The sequence below is a fragment of the Pan troglodytes genome, chromosome 11, assembly GCF_028858775.2.
Source record: "Pan troglodytes isolate AG18354 chromosome 11, NHGRI_mPanTro3-v2.0_pri, whole genome shotgun sequence".
Classification (NCBI taxonomy): domain Eukaryota; kingdom Metazoa; phylum Chordata; class Mammalia; order Primates; family Hominidae; genus Pan; species Pan troglodytes.
In genome coordinates this window covers 53,693,640-53,717,571 of record NC_072409.2, presented here as the reverse complement: position 1 = coordinate 53,717,571, position 23,932 = coordinate 53,693,640, and positions in this window count along the sequence as shown.

The following is a 23,932-nucleotide window of genomic DNA, read 5'->3' as shown; positions in this document are numbered from 1 at the left end:
CTTTTTGTAGTATCTGGAAGTGGACATTTGCAGCGCTTTGTGGCCTATGGTAAAAAAGGAAATATCTTCCCATGAAAACGAGATAGAAGCAATCTCAGAAACTTGTTTATGCTGTATGTACTGAAGTAACAGTGTTGAACCTTTCTATTGATAGAGGAGGTGTGAAACACTGTTTTTTTGGAATCTGCAAGAGGATATTTCTATAGAACTGAGGATTTCGTTGGAAGCGGGATTACAGATAAAAAGTAGAGAGCAGCATTCTCAGAAACTTCTTTGTGATGTTTGCATTCAAGTCACAGAGTTGAACATTCCCTTTCATACAGCAGGTTTGAAACACTCTTTTTGTACTATCTGGAAGTGGACATTTGGAACGGTACCAGGCCTATGGTTCAAAAGGAAATATCGTCGCATAAAAACAAGACGGAAGCATTCTCAGAAACTTATTTGTGTTGTGTGTCCTCAACTAACAGACTTCAAGCTTTCTTTTGACACAGCAGTTTTGAAACACTCTTGTTGTAGAATCTGCAAGTGGATATTTGGATAGCTCTGAGGATTTCGTTGGAAACGGGATTACATATAAAAAGTAGACAGCAGCATTCTCAGAAACTTCTTTGTGATGTTTCCATTTAAGTCACAGAGTTGAACATTCCCTTTCACAGAGCAGGTTTCAAACACTCTTTTTGTAGTATCTGGAAGTGGACATTTGCAGCGCTTTGTGGCCTATGGTAAAAAAAGGAAATATCTTCCCATAAAAACGAGATAGAAGCAATCTCAGAAACTTGTTTATGCTCTATCTACACAAGTAACAGTGTTGAACCTTTCTATTGACAGAGCACGTGTGAAACACTCTTTTTTTGGAATCTGCAAGTGGATATTTCTATAAAACTGAGGATTTCGTTGGAAGCGGGATTACAGATAAATAGTAGACAGCAGCATTCTCAGAAACTTCTTTGTGATGTTTGCATTCAAGTCACAGAGTTGAACATTCCCTTTCATAGAGCAGGTTTGAAACACTCTTTTTGTAGTATCTGGAAGTGGACATTTGGAACGGTATCAGGCCTATGGTTAAAAAGGAAATATCTTCCCATAAAAACAAGACGGAAGCATTCTCAGATACTTAGTTGCGATGTGTGTCCTCAACTAACAGACTTGAACCTTTCTTTTGACACAGCAGTTTTCAAACACTCTTTTTGTAGAATCTGCAAGTGGATATTTGGATAGCTCTGAGGATTTCGTTGGAAACGGGATTACATATAAAAAGCAGACAGCAGCATTCTCAGAAACTTCTTTGTGATGTTTCCATTTAAGTCACAGAGTTGAACATTCCCTTTCACAGAGCAGGTTTCAAACACTCTTTTTGTAGTATCTGGAAGTGGACATTTGAAGCGCTTTGTCGCCTATGGTAAAAAAGGAAACATCTTCCCATAAAAACGAGATAGAAGCAATCTCAGAAACTTGTTTATGCTCTATCAACACAAGTAACAATGTTGAACCTTTCTATTGATAGAGGAGGTGTGAAACACTCTTTTTTTGGAATTTGCAAGAGGATATTTCTATAGAACTGAGGATTTCGTTGGAAGCGGGATTACAGATATATAGTAGACAGCAGCATTCTCAGAAACTTCTTTGTGATGTTTGCATTCAAGTCACAGAGTTGAACATTCCCTTTCATAGAGCAGGTTTGAAACACTCTTTTTGTAGTATCTGGAAGTGGACATTTGGAACGGTATCAGGCCTGTGGTTAAGAAGGAAATATCTTCCCATAAAAACAAGACAGAAGCATTCTCAGAAACTTATTTGCGATGTGTGTCCTCAACTAACAGACTTGAACCTTTCTTTTGATACAGCAGTTTTGAAACACTCTTTTTGTAGAATCTGGAAGTGGATATTTGCATAGCTCTGAGGATTTCGTTGGAAACGGGATTACATAAAAAGAGTGGACAGCAGCATTCTCAGAAACTTCTTTGTGACGTTTGCATTCAAGTCACAGAGTTGAACATTCCCTGTCATAGAGCAGGTTTGAAACACTCTTTTTGTAGCATCTGGAAGTGGACATTTCCAACGCTTTCTTGCCTACGGCGAAGAAGGAAATATCTTCCCATAAAAACAAGACAGAAGCATTCTCAGAAACTTATTTCTGATGTGTGTCCTCAACTAACGGACTTGAACCTTTCTTTTTATAGAGCACGTTTGAACCACTCCTTTTGTTGTATCTGCAAGTGGATATTTGGATAGCTTTGACGATTTCGTTGGAAACGGGAATATCTCCCTATAACATCTAGACAGAAGCATTCTCAGAAAGGTCTTTGTGATGTTTCCATTCAAGTCACAGAGTTGAACATTCTCTTTCATAGAGCAAGTTTGAAACACTCTTTTTGTAGTATCTGGAAGTGGACATTTGCAGCGTTTTGTGGCCTATGGTAAAAAAGGAAATATCTTCCCATGAAAACGAGATAGAAGCAATCTCAGAAACTTGTTTATGCTGTATGTACTGAAGTAACAGTGTTGAACCTTTCTATTGATAGAGCAGGTGGGAAACACTGTTTTTTTGGAATCTGCAAGAGGATATTTCTATAGAACTGAGGATTTCGTTGGAAGCGGGATTACAGATAAAAAGTAGAGAGCAGCATTCTCAGAAACTTCTTTGTGATGTTTGCATTCAAGTCACAGAGTTGAACATTCCCTTTCATACAGCAGGTTTGAAACACTCTTTTTGTACTATCTGGAAGTGGACATTTGGAACGGTACCAGGCCTATGGTGCAAAAGGAAATATCGTCGCATAAAAACAAGACAGAAGCATTCTCAGAAACTTATTTGTGTTGTGTGTCCTCAGCTAACAGACTTGATCCTTTCTTTTGACACAGCAGTTTTGAAACACTCTTTTTGTAGAATCTGCAAGTGGATATTTGGATAGCTCAGAGGATTTCGTTGGAAACGGGATTACATATAAAAAGTAGACAGCAGCATTCTCAGAAACTTCTTTGTGATGTTTCCATTTAAGTCACAGAGTTGAACATTCCCTTTCACAGAGCAGGTTTCAAACACTCTTTTTGTAGTATCTGGAAGTGGACATTTGCAGTGCTTTGTGGCCTAAGGTAAAAAAGGAAATATCTTCCCATAAAAACGAGATAGAAGCAATCTCAGAAACTTGTTTATGCTGTATCTACACAAGTAACAGTGTTGAACCTTTCTATTGACAGAGCACGTGTGAAACACTCTTTTTTTGGAATCTGCAAGTGGATATTTCTATAAAACTGAGGATTTCGTTGGAAGCGGGATTACAGATAAATAGTAGACAGCAGCATTCTCAGAAACTTCTTTGTGATGTTTGCATTCAAGTCACAGAGTTGAACATTCCCTTTCTTAGAGCAGGTTTGAAACACTCTTTTTGTAGTATCTGGAAGTGGACATTTGGAACGGTATCAGGCTTGTGGTTAAAAAGGAAATATCTTCCCATAAAAACAAGACAGAAGCATTCTCAGAAACTTATTTGCGATGTGTGTCCTCAACTAACAGACTTGAACCTTTCTTTTGACACAGCAGTTTTGAAACACTCTTTTTGTAGAATCTGCAAGTGGATATTTGGATAGCTCTGAGGATTTCGTTGGAAACGGGATTACATAAAAAGAGTGGACAGCAGCGTTCTCAGAAACTTCTTTGTGACGTTTGCATTCAAGTCACAGAGTTGAACATTCCCTGTCATAGAGCAGGTATGAAACACTCTTTTTGTAGCATCTGGAAGTGGACATTTCCAACGCTTTCTTGCCTACGGCGAAGAAGGAAATATCTTCCCATAAAAACAAGACAGAAGCATTCTCAGAAACTTATTTCTGATGTGTGTCCTCAACTAACGGACTTGAACCTTTCTTTTTATAGAGCACGTTTGAACCACTCCTTTTGTTGTATCTGCAAGTGGATATTTGGATAGCTTTGACGATTTCGTTGGAAACGGGAATATCTCCCTATAACATCTAGACAGAAGCATTCTCAGAAAGGTCTTTGTGATGTTTCCATTCAAGTCACAGAGTTGAACATTCTCTTTCATAGAGCAAGTTTGAAACACTCTTTTTGTAGTATCTGGAAGTGGACATTTGCAGCGTTTTGTGGCCTATGGTAAAAAAGGAAATATCTTCCCATGAAAACGAGATAGAAGCAATCTCAGAAACTTGTTTATGCTGTATGTACTGAAGTAACAGTGTTGAACCTTTCTATTGATAGAGCAGGTGTGAAACACTGTTTTTTTGGAATCTGCAAGAGGATATTTCTATAGAACTGAGGATTTCGTTGGAAGCGGGATTACAGATAGAAAGTAGAGAGCAGCATTCTCAGAAACTTCTTTGTGATGTTTGCATTCAAGTCACAGAGTTGAACATTCCCTTTCATAGAGCAGGTTTGAAACACTCTTTTTGTACTATCTGGAAGTGGACATTTGGAACGGTACCAGGCCTATGGTTCAAAAGGAAATATCGTCGCAGAAAAACAAGATGGAAGCATTCTCAGAAACTTATTTGTGTTGTGTGTCCTCAACTAACAGACTTGAACCTTTCTTTTGACACAGCAGTTTTGAAACACTCTTTTTGTAGAATCTGCAAGTGGATATTTGGATAGCTCTGAGGATTTCGTTGGAAACGGGATTACATATAAAAAGTAGACAGCAGCATTCTCAGAAACTTCTTTGTGATATTTCCATTTAAGTCACAGAGTTGAACATTCCCTTTCACAGAGCAGGTTTCAAACACTCTTTTTGTAGTATCTGGAAGTGGACATTTGCAGCGCTTTGTGGCCTATGGTAAAAAAAGGAAATATCTTCCCATAAAAACGAGATGGAAGCAATCTCAGAAACTTGTTTATGCTCTATCTACACAAGTAACAGTGTTGAACCTTTCTATTGACAGAGCACGTGTGAAACAGTCTTTTTTTGGAATCTGCAAGTGGATATTTCTATAAAACTGAGGATTTCGTTGGAAGCGGGATTACAGATAAATAGTAGACAGCAGCATTCTCAGAAACTTCTTTGTGATGTTTGCATTCAAGTCACAGAGTTGAACATTCCCTTTCATAGAGCAGGTTTGAAACACTCTTTTTGTAGTATCTGGAAGTGGACATTTGGAACGGTATCAGGCCTATGGTTAAAAAGGAAATATCTTCCCATAAAAACAAGACAGAAGCATTCTCAGAAACTTATTTGCGATGTGTGTCCTCAACTAACAGACTTGAACCTTTCTTTTGATACAGCAGTTTTGAAACACTCTTTTTGTAGAATCTGCAAGTGGATATTTGGATAGCTCTGAGGATTTCGTTGGAAACGGGATTACATAAAAAGAGTGGACAGCAGCATTCTCAGAAACTTCTTTGTGACGTTTGCATTCAAGTCACAGAGTTGAACATTCCCTGTCATAGAGCAGGTTTGAAACACTCTTTTTGTGCATCTGGAAGTGGACATTTCCAACGCTTTCTTGCCTACGGCGAAGAAGGAAATATCTTCGCATAGAAACAAGACAGAAGCATTCTCAGAAACTTATTTCTGATGTGTGTCCTCAACTAACGGACTTGAACCTTTCTTTTTATAGAGCACGTTTGAACCACTCCTTTTGTTGTATCTGCAAGTGGATATTTGGATAGCTTTGACGATTTCGTTGGAAACGGGAATATCTCCCTATAACATCTAGACAGAAGCATTCTCAGAAACTTCTTTGTGATGTTTCCATTCAAGTCACAGAGTTGAACATTCTCTTTCATAGAGCAGGTTTGAAACACTCTTTTTGTAGTATCTGGAAGTGGACATTTGCAGCGCTTTGTGGCCTATGGTAAAAAAGGAAATATCTTCCCATGAAAACGAGATAGAAGCAATCTCAGAAACTTGTTTATGCTGTATGTACTGAAGTAACAGTGTTGAACCTTTCTATTGATAGAGCAGGTGTGAAACACTGTTTTTTTGGAATCTGCAAGAGGATATTTCTATAGAACTGAGGATTTCGTTGGAAGCGGGATTACAGATAAAAAGTAGAGAGCAGCATTCTCAGAAACTTCTTTGTGATGTTTGCATTCAAGTCACAGAGTTGAACATTCCCTTTCATACAGCAGGTTTGAAACACTCTTTTTGTACTATCTGGAAGTGGACATTTGGAACGGTACCAGGCCTATGGTTCACAAGGAAATATCGTCGCAGAAAAACAAGACGGAAGCATTCTCAGAAACTTATTTGTGTTGTGTGTCCTCAACTAACAGACTTCAAGCTTTCTTTTGACACAGCAGTTTTGAAACACTCTTTTTGTAGAATCTGCAAGTGGATATTTGGATAGCTCTGACGATTTCGTTGGAAACGGGATTACATATAAAAAGTAGACAGCAGCATTCTCAGAAACTTCTTTGTGATGTTTCCATTTAAGTCACAGAGTTGAACATTCCCTTTCACAGAGCAGGTTTCAAACACTCTTTTTGTAGTATCTGGAAGTGGACATTTGCAGCGCTTTGTGGCCTATGGTAAAAAAAGGAAATATCTTCCCATAAAAACGAGATAGAAGCAATCTCAGAAACTTGTTTATGCTCTATCTACACAAGTAACAGTGTTGAACCTTTCTATTGACAGAGCACGTGTGAAACACTCTTTTTTTGGAATCTGCAAGTGGATATTTCTATAAAACTGAGGATTTCGTTGGAAGCGGGATTACAGATAAATAGTAGACAGCAGCATTCTCAGAAACTTCTTTGTGATGTTTGCATTCAAGTCACAGAGTTGAACATTCCCTTTCATAGAGCAGGTTTGAAACACTCTTTTTGTAGTATCTGGAAGTGGACATTTGGAACGGTATCAGGCCTATGGTTAAAAAGGAAATATCTTCCCATAAAAACAAGACGGAAGCATTCTCAGATACTTAGTTGCGATGTGTGTCCTCAACTAACAGACTTGAACCTTTCTTTTGACACAGCAGTTTTCAAACACTCTTTTTGTAGAATCTGCAAGTGGATATTTGGATAGCTCTGAGGATTTCGTTGGAAACGGGATTACATATAAAAAGTAGACAGCAGCATTCTCAGAAACTTCTTTGTGATGTTTCCATTTAAGTCACAGAGTTGAACATTCCCTTTCACAGAGCAGGTTTCAAACACTCTTTTTGTAGTATCTGGAAGTGGACATTTGAAGCGCTTTGTCGCCTATGGTAAAAAAGGAAACATCTTCCCATAAAAACGAGATAGAAGCAATCTCAGAAACTTGTTTATGCTCTATCTACACAAGTAACAGTGTTGAACCTTTCTATTGACAGAGCACGTGTGAAACAGTCTTTTTTTGGAATCTGCAAGTGGATATTTCTATAAAACTGAGGATTTCGTTGGAAGCGGGTTTACAGATAAATAGTAGACAGCAGCATTCTCAGAAACTTCTTTGTGATGTTTGCATTCAAGTCACAGAGTTGAACATTCCCTTTCATAGAGCAGGTTTGAAACACTCTTTTTGTAGTATCTGGAAGTGGACATTTGGAACGGTATCAGGCCTGTGGTTAAGAAGGAAATATCTTCCCATAAAAACAAGACAGAAGCATTCTCAGAAACTTATTTGCGATGTGTGTCCTCAACTAACAGACTTGAACCTTTCTTTTGATACAGCAGTTTTGAAACACTCTTTTTGTAGAATCTGCAAGTGGATATTTGGATAGCTCTGAGGATTTCGTTGGAAACGGGATTGCATAAAAAGAGTGGACAGCAGCATTCTCAGAAACTTCTTTGTGACGTTTGCATTCAAGTCACAGAGTTGAACATTCCCTGTCATAGAGCAGGTTTGAAACACTCTTTTTGTAGCATCTGGAAGTGGACATTTCCAACGCTTTCTTGCCTACGGCGAAGAAGGAAATATCTTCCCATAAAAACAAGACAGAAGCATTCTCAGAAACTTATTTCTGATGTGTGTCCTCAACTAACGGACTTGAACCTTTCTTTTTATAGAGCACGTTTGAACCACTCCTTTTGTTGTATCTGCAAGTGGATATTTGGATAGCTTTGACGATTTCGTTGGAAACGGGAATATCTCCCTTTAACATCTAGACAGAAGCATTCTCAGAAAGGTCTTTGTGATGTTTCCATTCAAGTCACAGAGTTGAACATTCTCTTTCATAGAGCAAGTTTGAAACACTCTTTTTGTAGTATCTGGAAGTGGACATTTGCAGCGTTTTGTGGCCTATGGTAAAAAAGGAAATATCTTCCCATGAAAACGAGATAGAAGCAATCTCAGAAACTTGTTTATGCTGTATGTACTGAAGTAACAGTGTTGAACCTTTCTATTGATAGAGCAGGTGTGAAACACTGTTTTTTTGGAATCTGCAAGAGGATATTTCTATAGAACTGAGGATTTCGTTGGAAGCGGGATTACAGATAGAAAGTAGAGAGCAGCATTCTCAGAAACTTCTTTGTGATGTTTGCATTCAAGTCACAGAGTTGAACATTCCCTTTCATAGAGCAGGTTTGAAACACTCTTTTTGTACTATCTGGAAGTGGACATTTGGAACGGTACCAGGCCTATGGTTCAAAAGGAAATATCGTCGCATAAAAACAAGACGGAAGCATTCTCAGAAACTTAGTTGTGTTGTGTGTCCTCAACTAACAGACTTGAACCTTTCTTTTGACACAGCAGTTTTGAAACACTCTTTTTGTAGAATCTGCAAGTGGATAATTGGATAGCTCTGAGGATTTCGTTGGAAACGGGATTACATATAAAAAGTAGACAGCAGCATTCTCAGAAACTTCTTTGTGATGTTTCCATTTAAGTCACAGAGTTGAACATTCCCTTTCACAGAGCAGGTTTCAAACACTCTTTTTGTAGTATCTGGAAGTGGACATTTGCAGCGCTTTGTGGCCTATGGTAAAAAAAGGAAATATCTTCCCATAAAAACGAGATAGAAGCAATCTCAGAAACTTGTTTATGCTCTATCTACACAAGTAACAGTGTTGAACCTTTCTATTGACAGAGCACGTGTGAAACACTCTTTTTTTGGAATCTGCAAGTGGATATTTCTATAAAACTGAGGATTTCGTTGGAAGCGGGATTACAGATAAATAGTAGACAGCAGCATTCTCAGAAACTTCTTTGTGATGTTTGCATTCAAGTCACAGAGTTGAACATTCCCTTTCATAGAGCAGGTTTGAAACACTCTTTTTGTAGTATCTGGAAGTGGACATTTGGAACGGTATCAGGCCTATGGTTAAAAAGGAAATATCTTCCCATAAAAACAAGACGGAAGCATTCTCAGATACTTAGTTGCGATGTGTGTCCTCAACTAACAGACTTGAACCTTTCTTTTGACACAGCAGTTTTCAAACACTCTTTTTGTAGAATCTGCAAGTGGATATTTGGATAGCTCTGAGGATTTCGTTGGAAACGGGATTACATATAAAAAGTAGACAGCAGCATTCTCAGAAACTTCTTTGTGATGTTTCCATTTAAGTCACAGAGTTGAACATTCCCTTTCACAGAGCAGGTTTCAAACACTCTTTTTGTAGTATCTGGAAGTGGACATTTGAAGCGCTTTGTCGCCTATGGTAAAAAAGGAAACATCTTCCCATAAAAACGAGATAGAAGCAATCTCAGAAACTTGTTTATGCTCTATCTACACAAGTAACAGTGTTGAACCTTTCTATTGACAGAGCACGTGTGAAACAGTCTTTTTTTGGAATCTGCAAGTGGATATTTCTATAAAACTGAGGATTTCGTTGGAAGCGGGTTTACAGATAAATAGTAGACAGCAGCATTCTCAGAAACTTCTTTGTGATGTTTGCATTCAAGTCACAGAGTTGAACATTCCCTTTCATAGAGCAGGTTTGAAACACTCTTTTTGTAGTATCTGGAAGTGGACATTTGGAACGGTATCAGGCCTGTGGTTAAGAAGGAAATATCTTCCCATAAAAACAAGACAGAAGCATTCTCAGAAACTTATTTGCGATGTGTGTCCTCAACTAACAGACTTGAACCTTTCTTTTGATACAGCAGTTTTGAAACACTCTTTTTGTAGAATCTGCAAGTGGATATTTGGATAGCTCTGAGGATTTCGTTGGAAACGGGATTGCATAAAAAGAGTGGACAGCAGCATTCTCAGAAACTTCTTTGTGACGTTTGCATTCAAGTCACAGAGTTGAACATTCCCTGTCATAGAGCAGGTTTGAAACACTCTTTTTGTAGCATCTGGAAGTGGACATTTCCAACGCTTTCTTGCCTACGGCGAAGAAGGAAATATCTTCCCATAAAAACAAGACAGAAGCATTCTCAGAAACTTATTTCTGATGTGTGTCCTCAACTAACGGACTTGAACCTTTCTTTTTATAGAGCACGTTTGAACCACTCCTTTTGTTGTATCTGCAAGTGGATATTTGGATAGCTTTGACGATTTCGTTGGAAACGGGAATATCTCCCTATAAAATCTAGACAGAAGCATTCTCAGAAAGGTCTTTGTGATGTTTCCATTCAAGTCACAGAGTTGAACATTCTCTTTCATAGAGCAAGTTTGAAACACTCTTTTTGTAGTATCTGGAAGTGGACATTTGCAGCGTTTTGTGGCCTATGGTAAAAAAGGAAATATCTTCCCATGAAAACGAGATAGAAGCAATCTCAGAAACTTGTTTATGCTGTATGTAGTGAAGTAACAGTGTTGAACCTTTCTATTGATAGAGCAGGTGTGAAACACTGTTTTTTTGGAATCTGCAAGAGGATATTTCTATAGAACTGAGGATTTCGTTGGAAGCGGGATTACAGATAGAAAGTAGAGAGCAGCATTCTCAGAAACGTCTTTGTGATGTTTGCATTCAAGTCACAGAGTTGAACATTCCCTTTCATACAGCAGGTTTGAAACACTCTTTTTGTACTATCTGGAAGTGGACATTTGGAACGGTACCAGGCCTATGGTGCAAAAGGAAATATCGTCGCATAAAAACAAGACGGAAGCATTCTCAGAAACATTTGTGTTGTGTGTCCTCAACTAACAGACTTGAACCTTTCTTTTGACACAGCAGTTTTGAAACACCCTTTTTGTAGAATCTGCAAGTGGATATTTGGATAGCTCTGAGGATTTCGTTGGAAACGGGATTACATATAAAAAGTAGACAGCAGCATTCTCAGAAACTTCTTTGTGATGTTTCCACTTAAGTCACAGAGTTGAACATTCCCTTTCACAGAGCAGGTTTCAAACACTCTTTTTGTAGTATCTGGAAGTGGACATTTGCAGCGCTTTGTGGCCTATGGTAAAAAAGGAAATATCTTCCCATAAAAACGAGATAGAAGCAATCTCAGAAACTTGTTTATGCTCTATCTACACAAGTAACAATGTTGAACCTTTCTATTGATAGAGGAGGTGTGAAACACTCTTTTTTTGGAATTTGCAAGAGGATATTTCTATAGAACTGAGGATTTCATTGGAAGCGGGATTACAGATAAAAAGTAGAGAGCAGCATTCTCAGAAACTTCTTTGTGATGTTTGCATTCAAGTCACAGAGTTGAACATTCCCTTTCATACAGCAGGTTTGAAACACTCTTTTTGTACTATCTGGAAGTGGACATTTGGAACGGTACCAGGCCTATGGTGCAAAAGGAAATATCGTCGCATAAAAACAAGACGGAAGCATTCTCAGATACTTAGTTGTGTTGTGTGTCCTCAACTAACAGACTTGAACCTTTCTTTTGACACAGCAGTTTTGAAACACTCTTTTTGTAGAATGTGCAAGTGGATATTTGGATAGCTCTGAGGATTTCGTTGGAAACGGGATTACATATAAAAAGTAGACAGCAGCATTCTCAGAAACTTCTTTGTGATGTTTCCATTTAAGTCACAGAGTTGAACATTCCCTTTCACAGAGCAGGTTTCAAACACTCTTTTTGTAGTATCTGGAAGTGGACATTTGAAGCGCTTTGTCGCCTATGGTAAAAAAGGAAATATCTTCCCATAAAAACGAGATAGAAGCAATCTCAGAAACTTGTTTATGCTCTATCTACACAAGTAACAGTGTTGAACCTTTCTATTGACAGAGCACGTGTGAAACAGTCTTTTTTTGGAATCTGCAAGTGGATATTTCTATAAAACTGAGGATTTCGTTGGAAGCGGGATTACAGATAAATAGTAGACAGCAGCATTCTCAGAAACTTCTTTGTGATGTTTGCATTCAAGTCACAGAGTTGAACATTCCCTTTCATAGAGCAGGTTTGAAACACTATTTTTGTAGTATCTGGAAGTGGACATTTGGAACGGTATCAGGCCTGTGGTTAAGAAAGAAATATCTTCCCATAAAAACAAGACAGAAGCATTCTCAGAAACTTATTTGCGATGAGCGTCCTCAACTAACAGACTTGAACCTTTCTTTTGATACAGCAGTTTTGAAACACTCTTTTTGTAGAATCTGCAAGTGGATATTTGCATAGCTCTGAGGATTTCGTTGGAAACGGGATTACATAAAAAGAGTGGACAGCAGCATTCTCAGAAACTTGTTTGTGACGTTTGCATTCAAGTCACAGAGTTGAACATTCCCTGTCATAGAGCAGGTTTGAAACACTCTTTTTGTAGCATCTGGAAGTGGACATTTGGAACGCTTTCTTGCCTACGGCGAAGAAGGAAATATCTTCCCATAAAAACAAGACAGAAGCATTCTCAGAAACTTATTTCTGATGTGTGTCCTCAACTAACGGACTTGAACCTTTCTTTTTATAGAGCACGTTTGAACCACTCCTTTTGTTGTATCTGCAAGTGGATATTTGGATAGCTTTGACGATTTCGTTGGAAACGGGAATATCTCCCTATAAAATCTAGACAGAAGCATTCTCAGAAAGGTCTTTGTGATGTTTCCATTCAAGTCACAGAGTTGAACATTCTCTTTCATAGAGCAAGTTTGAAACACTCTTTTTGTAGTATCTGGAAGTGGACATTTGCAGCGTTTTGTGGCCTATGGTAAAAAAGGAAATATCTTCCCATGAAAACGAGATAGAAGCAATCTCAGAAACTTGTTTATGCTGTATGTACTGAAGTAACAGTGTTGAACCTTTCTATTGATAGAGCAGGTGTGAAACACTGTTTTTTTGGAATCTGCAAGAGGATAATTCTATAGAACTGAGGATTTCGTTGGAAGCGGGATTACAGATAGAAAGTAGAGAGCAGCATTCTCAGAAACTTCTTTGTGATGTTTGCATTCAAGTCACAGAGTTGAACATTCCCTTTCATAGAGCAGGTTTGAAACACTCTTTTTGTACTATCTGGAAGTGGACATTTGGAACGGTACCAGGCCTATGGTTCAAAAGGAAATATCGTCGCATAAAAACAAGACGGAAGCATTCTCAGAAACTTAGTTGTGTTGTGTGTCCTCAACTAACAGACTTGAACCTTTCTTTTGACACAGCAGTTTTGAAACACTCTTTTTGTAGAATCTGCAAGTGGATATTTGGATAGCTCTGAGGATTTCGTTGGAAACGGGATTACATATAAAAAGTAGACAGCAGCATTCTCAGAAACTTCTTTGTGATGTTTCCACTTAAGTCACAGAGTTGAACATTCCCTTTCACAGAGCAGGTTTCAAACACTCTTTTTGTAGTATCTGGAAGTGGACAGTTGCAGCGCTTTGTGGCCTATGGTAAAAAAGGAAATATCTTCCCATAAAAACGAGATAGAAGCAATCTCAGAAACTTGTTTATGCTCTATCTACACAAGTAACAATGTTGAACCTTTCTATTGATAGAGGAGGTGTGAAACACTCTTTTTTTTGAATTTGCAAGAGGATATTTCTATAGAACTGAGGATTTCGTTGGAAGCGGGATTACAGATATATAGTAGACAGCAGCATTCTCAGAAACTTCTTTGTGATGTTTGCATTCAAGTCACAGAGTTGAACATTCCCTTTCATAGAGCAGGTTTGAAACACTCTTTTTGTAGTATCTGGAAGTGGACATTTGGAACGGTATCAGGCCTGTGGTTAAGAAGGAAATATCTTCCCATAAAAACAAGACAGAAGCATTCTCAGAAACCTATTTGCGATGTGTGTCCTCAACTAACAGACTTGAACCTTTCTTTTGATACAGCAGTTTTGAAACACTCTTTTTGTAGAATCTGGAAGTGGATATTTGCATAGCTCTGAGGATTTCGTTGGAAACGGGATTACATAAAAAGAGTGGACAGCAGCATTCTCAGAAACTTCTTTGTGACGTTTGCATTCAAGTCACAGAGTTGAACATTCCCTGTCATAGAGCACGTTGGAAACACTCTTTTTGTAGCATCTGGAAGTGGACATTTCCAACGCTTTCTTGCCTACGGCGAAGAAGGAAATATCTTCCCATAAAAACAAGACAGAAGCATTCTCAGAAACTTATTTCTGATGTGTGTCCTCAACTAACGGACTTGAACCTTTCTTTTTATAGAGCACGTTTGAACCACTCCTTTTGTTGTATCTGCAAGTGGATATTTGGATAGCTTTGACGATTTCGTTGGAAACGGGAATATCTCCCTATAACATCTAGACAGAAGCATTCTCAGAAAGGTCTTTGTGATGTTTCCATTCAAGTCACAGAGTTGAACATTCTCCTTCATAGAGCAAGTTTGAAACACTCTTTTTGTAGTATCTGGAAGTGGACATTTGCAGCGTTTTGTGGCCTATGGTAAAAAAGGAAATATCTTCCCATGAAAACGAGATAGAAGCAATCTCAGAAACTTGTTTATGCTGTATGTACTGAAGTAACAGTGTTGAACCTTTCTATTGATAGAGCAGGTGTGAAACACTGTTTTTTTGGAATCTGCAAGAGGATATTTCTATAGAACTGAGGATTTCGTTGGAAGCGGGATTACAGATAGAAAGTAGAGAGCAGCATTCTCAGAAACTTCTTTGTGATGTTCGCATTCAAGTCACAGAGTTGAACATTCCCTTTCATACAGCAGGTTTGAAACACTCTTTTTGTACTATCTGGAAGTGGACATTTGGAACGGTACCAGGCCTATGGTGCAAAAGGAAATATCGTCGCATCAAAACAACACGGAAGCATTTTCAGAAACTTATTTGTGTTGTGTGTCCTCAACTAACGGACTTGAACCTTTCTTTTGACACAGCAGTTTTGAAACACTCTTTTTGTAGAATCTGCAAGTGGATATTTGGATAGCTCAGAGGATTTCGTTGGAAACGGGATTACATATAAAAAGTAGACAGCAGCATTCTCAGAAACTACTTTGTGATGTTTCCATTTAAGTCACAGAGTTGAACATTCCCTTTCACAGAGCAGGTTTCAAACACTCTTTTTGTAGTATCTGGAAGTGGAAGTTTGCAGCGCTTTGTGGCCTAAGGTAAAAAAGGAAATATCTTCCCATAAAAACGAGATAGAAGCAATCTCAGAAACTTGTTTCTGCTCTATCTACACAAGTAACAGTGCTGAACCTTTCTATTGACAGAGCACGTGTGAAACACTCTTTTTTTGGAATCTGCAAGTGGATATTTCAATAAAACTGAGGATTTCGTTGGAAGCGGGATTACAGATAAATAGTAGACAGCAGCATTCTCAGAAACTTCTTTGTGATGTTTGCATTCAAGTCACAGAGTTGAACATTCCCTTTCTTAGAGCAGGTTTGAAACACTCTTTTTGTAGTATCTGGAAGTGGACATTTGGAACGGTATCAGGCCTGTGGTTAAAAAGGAAATATCTTCCCATAAAAACAAGACAGAAGCATTCTCAGAAACTTATTTGCGATGTGTGTCCTCAACTAACAGACTTGAACCTTTCTTTTGATACAGCAGTTTTGAAACACTCTTTTTGTAGAATCTGCAAGTGGATATTTGGATAGCTCTGAGGATTTCGTTGGAAACGGGATTACATAAAAAGAGAGGACAGCAGCATTCTCAGAAACTTCTTTGTGACGTTTGCATTCAAGTCACAGAGTTGAACATTCCCTGTCATAGAGCAGGTTTGAAACACTCTTTTTGTAGCATCTGGAAGTGGACATTTCCAAAGCTTTCTTGCCTACGGCGAAGAAGGAAATATCTTCCCATAAAAACCAGACAGAAGCATTCTCAGAAACTTATTTCTGATGTGTGTGCTCAACTAACGGACTTGAACCTTTCTTTTTATAGAGCACGTTTGAACCACTCGTTTTGTTGTATCTGCAAGTGGATATTTGGATAGCTTTGACGATTTCGTTGGTAACGGGAATATCTCCCTATAACATCTAGACAGAAGCATTCTCAGAAAGGTCTTTGTGATGTTTCCATTCAAGTCACAGAGTTGAACATTCTCTTTCATAGAGCAAGTTTGAAACACTCTTTTTGTAGTATCTGGAAGTGGACATTTGCAGCGTTTTGTGGCCTATGGTAAAAAAGGAAATATCTTCCCATGAAAACGAGATAGAAGCAATCTCAGAAACTTGTTTATGCTGTATGTACTGAAGTAACAGTGTTGAACCTTTGTATTGATAGAGCAGGTGTGAAACACTGTTTTTTTGGAATCTGAAAGAGGATATTTCTATAGAACTGAGGATTTCGTTGGAAGCGGGATTACAGATAGAAAGTAGAGAGCAGCATTCTCAGAAACTTCTTTGTGATGTTCGCATTCAAGTCACAGAGTTGAACATTCCCTTTCATACAGCAGGTTTGAAACACTCTTTTTGTACTATCTGGAAGTGGACATTTGGAACGGTACCAGGCCTATGGTGCAAAAGGAAATATCGTCGCATAAAAACAAGACGGAAGCATTCTCAGAAACTTATTTGTGTTGTGTGTCCTCAACTAACAGACTTGAACCTTTCTTTTGACACAGCAGTTTTGAAACACTCTTTTTGTAGAATCTGCAAGTGGATATTTGGATAGCTCTGAGGATTTCGTTGGAAACGGGATTACATATAAAAAGTAGACAGCAGCATTCTCAGAAACTTCTTTGTGATGTTTGCATTTAAGTCACAGAGTTGAACATTCCCTTTCACAGAGCAGGTTTCAAACACTCTTTTTGTAGTATCTGGAAGTGGACATTTGCAGCGCTTTGTGGCCTATGTTAAAAAAGGAAATATCTTCCCATAAAAGTGAGATAGAAGCAATCTCAGAAACTTGTTTATGCTCTATCTACACAAGTAACAGTGTTGAACCTTTCTATTGATAGAGGAGGTGTGGAACACTCTTTTTTTGGAATCTGCAAGTGGATATTTCTATAAAACTGAGGATTTCGTTGGAAGCGGGATTACAGATAAATAGTAGACAGCAGCATTCTCAGAAACTTCTTTGTGATGTTTGTATTCAAGTCACAGAGTTGAACATTCCCTTTCTTAGAGCACGTTTGAAACACTCTTTTTGTAGTATCTGGAAGTGGACATTTGGAACGGTATCAGGCCTGTGGTTAAAAAGGAAATATCTTCCCATAAAAACAAGGCAGAAGCATTCTCAGAAACTTATTTGCGATGTGTGTCCTCAACTAACAGACTTGAACCTTTCTTTTGATACAGCAGTTTTGAAACACTCTTTTTGTAGAATCTGCAAGTGGTTATTTGGATAGCTCTGAGGATTTCGTTGGAAACGGGATTACATAAAAAGAGTGGACAGCAGAATTCTCAGAAACTTCTTTGTGACGTTTGCATTCAAGTCACAGAGTTGAACATTCCCTGTCATAGAGCAGGTTTGAAACACTCTTTTTGTAGCATCTGGAAGTGGACATTTCCAACGCTTTCTTGCCTACGGCGAAGAAGGAAATATCTTCCCATAAAAACAAGACAGAAGCATTCTCAGAAACTTATTTCTGATGTGTGTCCTCAACTAACGGACTTGAACCTTTCTTTTTATAGAGCACGTTTGAACCACTCCTTTTGTTGTATCTGCAAGTGGATATTTGGATAGCTTTGACGATTTCGTTGGAAACGGGAATATCTCCCTATAAAATCTAGACAGAAGCATTCTCAGAAAGGTCTTTGTGATGTTTCCATTCAAGTCACAGAGTTGAACATTCTCTTTCATAGAGCAAGTTTGAAACACTCTTTTTGTAGTATCTGGAAGTGGACATTTGCAGCGTTTTGTGGCCTATGGTAAAAAAGGAAGTATCTTCCCATGAAAACGAGATAGAAGCAATCTCAGAAACTTGTTTATGCTGTATGTACTGAAGTAACAGTGTTGAACCTTTCTATTGATAGAGCAGGTGTGAAACACTGTTTTTTTGGAATCTGCAAGAGGATATTTCTATAGAACTGAGGATTTCGTTGGAAGTGGGATTACAGATAGAAAGTAGAGAGCAGCATTCTCAGAAACTTCCTTGTGATGTTCGCATTCAAGTCACAGAGTTGAACATTCCCTTTCACACAGCAGGTTTGAAACACTCTTTTTGTACTATCTGGAAGCGGACATTTGGATCGGTACCAGGCCTATGGTGCAAAAGGAAATATCGTCGCAGAAAAACAAGACGGAAGCATTCTCAGATACTTATTTGTGTTGTGTGTCCTCAACTAACAGACTTGAACCTTTCTTTTGACACAGCAGTTTTGAAACACTCTTTTTGTAGAATCTGCAAGTGGATATCTGGCTAGCTCTGAGGATTTCGTTGGAAACGGGATTACATATCAAAAGTAGACAGCAGCATTCTCAGAAACTTCTTTGTGATGTTTCCATTTAAGTCACAGCGTTGAACATTCCCTTTCACAGAGCAGGTTTCAAAACACACTTTTTGTAGTATCTGGAAGTGGACATTTGCAGCGCTTTGCCGCGTATGGTAAAAAAGGAAATATCTTCCCATAAAAACGAGATAGAAGCAATCTCAGAAACTTGTTTATGCTCTATCTACACAAGTAACAGTGTTGAACCTTTCTATTGACAGAGCACGTGTGAAACACTCTTTTTTTGGAATCTGCAAGTGGATATTTCTATAAAACTGAGGATTTCGTTGGAAGCGGGATTACAGATAAATAGTAGACAGCAGCATTCTCAGAAACTTCTTTGTGATGTTTGCATTCAAGTCACAGAGTTGAACATTCCCTTTCATAGAGCAGGTTTGAAACACTCTTTTTGTAGTATCTGGAAGTGGACATTTGGAACGGTATCAGGCCTGTGGTTAAGAAGGAAATATCTTCCCATAAAAACAAGACAGAAGCATTCTCAGAAACTTATTTGCGATGTGTGTCCTCAACTAACAGACTTGAACCTTTCTTTTGATACAGCAGTTTTGAAACACTCTTTTTGTAGAATCTGGAAGTGGATATTTGCATAGCTCTGAGGATTTCGTTGGAAACGGGATTACATAAAAAGAGTGGACAGCAGCATTCTCAGAAACTTCTTTGTGACGTTTGCATTCAAGTCACAGTGTTGAACATTCCCTGTCATAGAGCAGGTTTGAAACACTCTTTTTGTAGCATCTGGAAGTGGACATTTCCAACGCTTTCTTGCCTACGGCGAAGAAGGAAATATCTTCCCATAAAAACAAGACAGAAGCATTCTCAGAAACTTATTTCTGATGTGTGTCCTCAACTAACGGACTTGAACCTTTCTTTTTATAGAGCACGTTTGAACCACTCCTTTTGCTGTATCTGCAAGTGGATATTTGGATAGCTTTGACGATTTCATTGGAAACGGGAATATCTCCCTATAAAATCTAGACAGAAGCATTCTCAGAAAGGTCTTTGTGATGTTTCCATTCAAGTCACAGAGTTGAACATTCTCTTTCATAGAGCAAGTTTGAAACACTCTTTTTGTAGTATCTGGAAGTGGACATTTGCAGCGTTTTGTGGCCTATGGTAAAAAAGGAAATATCTTCCCATGAAAACGAGATAGAAGCAATCTCAGAAACTTGTTTATGCTGTATGTACTGAAGTAACAGTGTTGAACCTTTCTATTGATAGAGCAGGTGTGAAACACTGTTTTTTTGGAATCTGCAAGAGGATATTTCTATAGAACTGAGGATTTCGTTGGAAGCGGGATTACAGATAGAAAGTAGAGAGCAGCATTCTCAGAAACTTCTTTGTGATGTTTGCATTCAAGTCACAGAGTTGAACATTCCCTTTCATACAGCAGGTTTGAAACACTCTTTTTGTACTATCTGGAAGCGGACATTTGGATCAGTACCAGGCCTATGGTGCAAAAGGAAATATCATCGCAGAAAAACAAGACGGAAGCATTCTCAGATGCTTATTTGTATTGTGTGTCCTCAACTAACCGACTTGAACCTTTCTTTTGACACAGCAGTTTTGAAACACTCTTTTTGTAGAATCTGCAAGTGGATATTTGGCTAGCTCTGAGGATTTCATTGGAAACGGGATTACATATAAAAAGTAGACAGCAGCATTCTCAGAAACTTCTTTGTGATGTTTCCATTTAAGTCACAGCGTTGAACATTCCCTTTCACAGAGCAGGTTTCAAACACTCTTTTTGCAGTATCTGGAAGTGGACATTTGCAGCGCTTTGTCGCCTATGGTAAAAAAGGAAATATCTTCCCATAAAAACGAGATAGAAGCAATCTCAGAAACTTGTTTATGCTCTATCTACACAAGTAACAGTGTTGAACCTTTCTATTGACAGAGCACGTGTGAAACACTCTTTTTTTGGAATCTGCAAGTGGATATTTCTATAAAACTGAGGATTTCGTTGGAAGCGGGATTACAGATAAATAGTAGACAGCAGCATTCTCAGAAACTTCTTTGTGATGTTTGCATTCAAGTCACAGAGTTGAACATTCCCTTTCATAGAGCAGGTTTGAAACACTCTTTTTGTAGTATCTGGAAGTGGACATTTGGAACGGTATCAGGCCTGTGGTTAAGAAGGAAATATCTTCCCATAAAAACCAGACAGAAGCATTCTCAGAAACTTATTTGCGATGTGTGTCCTCAACTAATAGACTTGAACCTTTCTTTTGATACAGCAGTTTTGAAACACTCTTTTTGTAGAATCTGGAAGTGGATATTTGCATAGCTCTGAGGATTTCGTTGGAAACGGGATTACATAAAAAGAGTGGACAGCACCATTCTCAGAAACTTCTTTGTGACGTTTGCATTCAAGTCACAGAGTTGAACATTCCCTGTCATAGAGCAGGTTTGAAACACTCTTTTTGTAGCATCTGGAAGTGGACATTTCCAAAGCTTTCTTGCCTACGGCGAAGAAGGAAATATCTTCCCATAAAAACAAGACAGAAGCATTCTCAGAAACTTATTTCTGATGTGTGTCCTCAACTAACGGACTTGAACCTTTCTTTTTATAGAGCACGTTTGAACCACTCCTTTTGTTGTATCTGCAAGTGGATATTTGGATAGCTTTGACGATTTCGTTGGAAACGGGAATATCTCCCTATAACATCTAGACAGAAGCATTCTCAGAAACTTCTTTGTGATGTTTCCATTCAAGTCACAGAGTTGAACATTCTCTTTCATAGAGCAGGTTTGAAACACTCTTTTTGTAGTATCTGGAAGTGGACATTTGCAGCGTTTTGTGGCCTATGGTAAAAAAGGAAATATCTTCCCATGAAAACGAGATAGAAGCAATCTCAGAAACTTGTTTATGCTGTATGTACTGAAGTAACAGTGTTGAACCTTTCTATTGATAGAGCAGGTGTGAAACACTGTTTTTTTGGAATCTGCAAGAGGATATTTCTATAGAACTGAGGATTTCGTTGGAAGCTGGATTACAGATAGAAAGTAGAGAGCAGCATTCTCAGAAACTTCTTTGTGATGTTTGCATTCAAGTCACAGAGTTGAACATTCCCTTTCATACAGCAGGTTTGAAACACTCTTTTTGTACTATCTGGAAGCGGACATTTGGATCAGTACCAGGCCTATGGTGCAAAAGGAAATATCGTCGCAGAAAAACAAGACGGAAGCATTCTCAGATACTTATTTGTATTGTGTGTCCTCAACTAACCGACTTGAACCTTTCTTTTGACACAGCAGTTTTGAAACACTCTTTTTGTAGAATCTGCAAGTGGATATTTGGCTAGCTCTGAGGATTTCATTGGAAACGGGATTACATATAAAAAGTAGACAGCAGCATTCTCAGAAACTTCTTTGTGATGTTTCCATTTAAGTCACAGCGTTGAACATTCCCTTTCACAGAGCAGGTTTCAAACACTCTTTTTGTAGTATCTGGAAGTGGACATTTGCAGCGCTTTGTCGCCTATGGTAAAAAAGGAAATATCTTCCCATAAAAACGAGATAGAAGCAATCTCAGAAACTTGTTTATGCTCTATCTACACAAGTAACAGTGTTGAATCTTTCTATTGACAGAGCACGTGTGAAACACTCTTTTTTTGGAATCTGCAAGTGGATATTTCTATAAAACTGAGGATTTCGTTGGAAGCGGGATTACAGATAAATAGTAGACAGCAGCATTCTCAGAAACTTCTTTGTGATGTTTGCATTCAAGTCACAGAGTTGAACATTCCCTTTCATAGAGCAGGTTTGAAACACTCTTTTTGTAGTATCTGGAAGTGGACATTTGGAACGGTATCAGGCCTGTGGTTAAGAAGGAAATATCTTCCCATAAAAACAAGACAGAAGCATTCTCAGAAACTTATTTGCGATGTGTGTCCTCAACTAATAGACTTGAACCTTTCTTTTGATACAGCAGTTTTGAAACACTCTTTTTGTAGAATCTGGAAGTGGATATTTGCATAGCTCTGAGGATTTCGTTGGAAACGGGATTACATAAAAAGAGTGGACAGCACCATTCTCAGAAACTTCTTTGTGACTTTTGCATTCAAGTCACAGAGTTGAACATTCCCTGTCATAGAGCAGGTTTGAAACACTCTTTTTGTAGCATCTGGAAGTGGACATTTCCAAAGCTTTCTTGCCTATGGCGAAGAAGGAAATATCTTCCCATAAAAACAAGACAGAAGCATTCTCAGAAACTTATTTCTGATGTGTGTCCTCAACTAACGGACTTGAACCTTTCTTTTTATAGAGCACGTTTGAACCACTCCTTTTGTTGTATCTGCAAGTGGATATTTGGATAGCTTTGACGATTTCGTTGGAAACGGGAATATCTCCCTATAACATCTAGACAGAAGCATTCTCAGAAAGGTCTTTGTGATGTTTCCATTCAAGTCACAGAGTTGAACATTCTCTTTCATAGAGCAGGTTTGAAACACTCTTTTTGTAGTATCTGGAAGTGGACATTTGCAGCGTTTTGTGGCCTATGGTAAAAAAGGAAATATCTTCCCATGAAAACGAGATAGAAGCAATCTCAGAAACTTGTTTATGCTGTATGTACTGAAGTAACAGTGTTGAACCTTTCTATTGATAGAGCAGGTGTGAAACACTGTTTTTTTGGAATCTGCAAGAGGATATTTCTATAGAACTGAGGATTTCGTTGGAAGCGGGATTACAGATAGAAAGTAGAGAGCAGCATTCTCAGAAACTTCTTTGTGATGTTTGCATTCAAGTCACAGAGTTGAACATTCCCTTTCATACAGCAGGTTTGAAACACTCTTTTTGTACTATCTGGAAGTGGACATTTGGAACGGTACCAGGCCTGTGGTGCAAAAGGAAATATCGTCGCATAAAAACAAGACGGAAGCATTCGCAGAAACTTATTTGTGTTGTGTGTCCTCAACTAACAGACTTGAACCTTTCTTTTGACACAGCAGTTTTGAAACACTCTTTTTGTAGAATCTGCAAGTGGATATTTGGATAGCTCTGAGCATTTCTTTGGAAACGGGATTACATATAAAAAGTAGACAGCAGCATTCTCAGAATCTTCTTTGTGATGTTTCCATTTAAGTCACAGCGTTGAACATTCCCTTTCACAGAGCAGGTTTCAAACACTCTTTTTGTAGTATCTGGAAGTGGACATTTGCAGCGCTTTGTGGCCTATGGTAAAAACGGAAATATCTTCCCATAAAAACGAAATAGAAGCAATCTCAGAAACTTGTTTATGCTGTATGTACTGAAGTAACAGTGTTGAACCTTTCTATTGATAGAGCAGGTGTGAAACACTGTTTTTTTGGAAACTGCAAGAGGATATTTCTATAGAACTGAGGATTTCGTT